Source organism: Choristoneura fumiferana, chromosome 12 (genome assembly GCF_025370935.1).
Source record: "Choristoneura fumiferana chromosome 12, NRCan_CFum_1, whole genome shotgun sequence".
NCBI classification, from domain to species: domain Eukaryota; kingdom Metazoa; phylum Arthropoda; class Insecta; order Lepidoptera; family Tortricidae; genus Choristoneura; species Choristoneura fumiferana.
Window position 1 is genome coordinate 2,181,474 of NC_133483.1, and position 4,997 is coordinate 2,186,470.

The 4,997-nt window shown below is 40.5% G+C and overlaps 1 long non-coding RNA gene across 1 annotated transcript; it reads left to right on the forward strand.

Annotated features, from left to right (window-relative positions):
- The first annotated feature begins 900 nt into the window (after window positions 1-900).
- On the forward strand, window positions 901-4,654 carry LOC141433047 (uncharacterized). Its single transcript, XR_012451889.1, has 3 exons — window positions 901-986; window positions 2,877-3,024; window positions 4,629-4,654. It is a non-coding gene; the product is annotated as an uncharacterized lncRNA (long non-coding RNA).
- Window positions 4,655-4,997: the final 343 nt, after the last annotated feature.

Here is a 4,997-nt window from a genome sequence, read left to right on the forward strand (position 1 = left end):
GCTTGATCTATAAATGACCGTCTCGGCCTTCCCCTGCCTCGCCTGCCTTCTATTCGCCCTTCGAAAATAGTTTTTATGTAGCTGTCATGTCGTATCAGATGCCCCAGCATATTCCCTCTCCTATTTTCAATCGTCCTCAACAGCCGCCTTTCCTCTTCCACCAAGTCTAAAACCTCCTCATTAGTTCTCCTTTCAGTCCAGCTAATCCCCTCCATTCTCCGCCAACATTACACATACAACTTTACTTATTATTTGACAACATCAGACATTGGCAAAAAAAACAAGTTTGTTGTATGGAAGCCTCCCCTTAAGTATTTATTTTATTTTAAGGATTCTGTGAATATTTCAACTGTCTACCTGTTGTCGTTATTAATATCAAGCAAAAAAAAAAATGGCAAAACAATCACGTTTGTTGTATAGGAGCCCCCCTTAAAACTAGCTAGTTGTCAATAGATGCTAACTGTCATGTCAGTGTCACATTCAATCTGATAGTAAACATTGTAACCTTTGAGAAAATAAATTTTAAGTTTTTTTTTTATTCTACTGGGTGGCAAACGAGCAAGTGGGCAAGCAAATAAATATGAGCGACAATTGACTCACTGACTGACATCAATGTCTGCGTGACCTATACCATAGACAAACCTAGATACTTGTGGAGTCTCTTTTGAGGTAAAGGGATTCATTCCTTTACCACTATTAGAAAGGTCAAACAAAGGTCAAACATATTTTTGGCTATATTTTTGTAACCTTAAGTATTTTTGGATCACAATAGGATATAAGTTTCTAAAAAACCTTATCCCTCGAAATGGTTTTTGAATCTGGGTACATTAGTAAAATATGAACAATGCCATTTGCGCCTTTCTCCCCTTGGTGTATAATGACTATTGTGCTTGTTTCCTCAGGAGTTCGGGCCCGACACAGTGTCCCTCGGCAGCTCCAGCGAGCTCTCGCTGCCTGCTGCGGTCGTGTTACGAAGCGAACAAAGGGTAATTTAATATAATTTATTTTTGTCATTTAAAACTCTGCTTGTAAGCTATTAAAATGGAGAATTTAAAAAAACTGAAAAAAAAACGCACTAGTGCGGTAAAATGAACTTACGAGTCATGTATACATCATTTGAAAGTGAATTTTTTCGAGCAAATAAAAACTGTTACTTTAAGGGCTTTTTTCACCATCCATTGATCAGTGTTAAATGGCGGTTAGGTGTGTTATAGCTGAATACTAATATAACACGCAAAGCCGGGGCAGAGTACTAGTATCGCTAAAATATCATATATCCACTACGCGGAAGACATGATTCACCCGGTGCACCTGCGGCCGCCTCATCGCATCGCGGGTGGTCAACGCTCCGAACGACGGGAACCTCGGCATTACTTCAATTCGGTTCTAACATCGACCGGATTCAAACCTCTCATTAGTATAATTAATTTTAAATATCTTAGAGTTAAAATTCGATTCTAACATTGATCGTCTTCACACTCTCATTAATAATAAATTTTGTAACAAATTTTAATTATTCTTAGAATTAAATGTGTGCATTTAAAGAACTCTAAATTATTTCTCGTCGTCGGCTCCCCTGCTGCCGCATAACGTAATTGGTGTGATGCCGTCTCTATTTGTTTTGTTCGAATAGACGGAGACGGCATCACATTTAACCGTCGGTTAACGCTAATCAATGGATGGTGAAACAGCCCCTAACTATCAACTACTATACGGCTAGCAACGGCTATATTTTTGTATTTATGTATAAATGTTATAAACTTCCTAGTAAACCTACTTCAAAAAGGTACACCCCAATAAAAGGTACTATCAATTTAACTTCGAACTTGCACAAACTCGTGAAGCAATTTAATGGTGCGTGTGCAGTACCCAACCCACAAAGAGCCCACATCTAAACTAGGTACAGTCCAAGACCTCTCATTCTGTAAGGACGCCCGTTCGTACTCAGCCGTGACGCATATAAGCCTTAGGCTCAGATTCCACCAGAGATGTGCGAGGATGTGTTTGGGAGGAATGTCTTTTTCATGAACCAATACAAACGCTTCATTTACCTCAGCTCCGCTCAGCTATTTCCACTAGAGATGTGATGCGCTAGGATAGTTAAATGAAGCGTTTCTATTGGTTCTGAAAAACACTTTCCTCGCAACACATCTCTGGTCGAGATGCAACCTATGCGTCCACAATAATTACATGTCAATATATATAAAACTGGTGTCATTTTTAGGTTCCGTGCCAAAATGACAAAAACGGAACCCTTATAGTTTCGCCATATCTGTCTGTCTGTCTGTCCGTCCGCGGCTTTTCTCAGGGACTATCAATGCTAGAAAGCTGTAATTTTGCATGGATATATTATGTAAACTATGCCGACAAAATGGTCCAATAAAAAATTAAAAAAAAAAATCTATTCAATGTAAAGTGGGGGTGTTTTTTTTTCTCAACCTTGTAGTGTGGGTTTCGTTGGATAGGTCTTTTAAAACATTAGGGGTTGTTGCTAAACGATTTTTTGATTCAGTGATATGTTTGCAAAATATTCAACTTTAAAGTGCAAATTTCAATAAAATCGAGCGTCGCCCCCTCCTCTAAATCTAACCGGTGGGTGGAAAATTTAAAAAAAAATCAGGATTGGCAGTAACTATATCAAACTTACAAGGAAAACTATAACGGTTAAGTTTTCTTGAGAATTATTAGTAGTTTAAGAGTAAAATAGCAGCCTAACGTATAAAATATACTTAAAACTTGGAACATTCCGTGCAAAATACGAAATCCGTAGAAAAATATTACTTAATTTTTTCCTAATGGCTACGGAACTCTATTCCGGGCGTGTCCGACACGCTCTTGGCCGGTTTTTTAAATTGTAACTTAACGTTTCTGTTCAGGTATCGTCGGCTGGCCAGAGGAACTCAGAAGGCGGTCGCACGAAGAAGAAGAGCTGGTACAATGCATTTTATCCGACCTACAAGAGCAAGTGCGAGGACTTCAAGAGGCTGTTCAAGGATCTGCCCGACGACGAGCGGCTCATTGTTGGTAATTATTACTACTACATTTGAAATTTACCACGAGCTATGCGGTGAAGGAAAACATCGTGAGGAAACCTGCACAAACCTGCGAAGCAATTCAATGGTGCGTGTGAAGTTCCCAATCCGCACTGGGCCCGCGTGGGAACTATGGCCCAAGCCCTCTTGTTCTGAGAGGAGGCCTGTGCCCAGCAGTGGGACGTATATAGGCTGGGATGATGATGATTACTACTAGCTTTGTGGTGGCCTAGTGGTTTGACTTATCGCCTCTCAAGCAGAGGATCATGGGTTCGAACCCCGGCTCGCACCTCTGACTTTTTCGAAATTCATGCGCGAAATTACATTTAAAGTTTACCGCCAGCTTTACGGTGAAGGAAAATATCGTGAGGAAGCCTGCACTAGTCTGCGAAGCAATTCAATTGTGTGTGTGAAGTTCCCTATCCGCACTGGGCCCGCGTGGGAACTACTGCCCAAGTCATTCTGAAAGGAGGTCTGTGCCCAGCAGAGGCACAGCAAATCCACTAAAAATAGAAGTTATGAAAAAAGAGTAAACAAAAAAAAAAAGAAAACCTTAAAAGAGTTTAAGGATTGCTTCCTAAACATGTTAATAGTTCATTGCAAACATTTTGTAAGGTATTGTATTGTGTTTTTTTTTTTTAATAAAATTAGGCGTACGTTTGGCCTCAATCTCGCTTGATGGAAGGCGAAGATGAGGCCTAAGATGGTACACGTTTGCCAGAAGGTGTCTGTTACTTTGACCTAATAGATGTCCAGATTACAGCGTTCCGGAAAAAGTTACGGGACAGAATAATATAGAACTAAATATGAACTTTAAGGATTTCTTTGCTCACCCGCGACCTTATGATAGCTACTTAATGCAAAATATGCGTGTTCATGCAGTTCCTCCACCTCCACACTGTAAGAACACACACAAATCAAAAAACCCATCTATCACCACCACACTACACTTACAGTGACAATACAGTGTGGATGTGGAGGAACTGCATGAACACGCATATTTTGCACAAACTTAGCTTAGGTCGCGGGTGAGCAAAGAAATTATTTCACTTTTCATGCTCGTAAAGTTTGTGTTGCTGGGGTCCAGGCGACATAAATGACTTTTTATACTCTAGTGCATAAAGTAAAATCAATCAGGTGTAAACAGCCACAAACAAAGTTTTTAAATTTTTTTTTTAATAATTTTTAATTTATATAAAACTGAAAATCAATCCAAATAAATCAATAAACTAAATGTATAATTATAATACTAATGCGTGAACAATAAAAGGTACATAGTAAGTAAACAATTGTTTCCACTGTTTCTACTATTTCATTTCCTCGCCATCGAAGTGAAAAGCAGAGTGTAAAACTCGAGCATTAAACCCATCCCCTCGACGTGTCTATCCATATATATGAACGTGTTGTGTAAAATGGCCCGTTTTATGCTCTTGTTGTACAATTTACTATTAGTTCATTGATATGGACCTCCGCAAAGTAACGCCTGATTCAATAAAGACCTAAAAGTTAATTGACTCCTGAAACGGTACAGGTACGATTTAATAGTTTAATCCTGGACCGTGCAAGCAGCTCTGATGGCTCTTGTAACCTTCCCAGACTATTCGTGCGCGCTCCAGCGAGACCATCCTGGTGCACGGGCGTCTGTACGCGTCTCAGAACTACCTGTGCTTCCACGCGAGCATCTTCGGCTGGGAGACCAGCTCTCTCGCTGCGGTGGAAGGACGTCACCGCCATCACCAAGGAACGGACGGCGCTGGTAAGCTGCCGTCATGGCACGTTCATCCAGGACAAGCGTGAGCCTACATGCTTTCTACTGCTGAACAACCCCCCCCCCTTTTTCCTCCAACACTTACCCATCCTGGGCATGCTTCGAGGGCATCTGTTTAAATCTGAGGGACATTAAGGTAACTAACCCTATCCATGTTGAAATGAGAGTAAATTATGTATGTTTTTAATGCGGGGGGG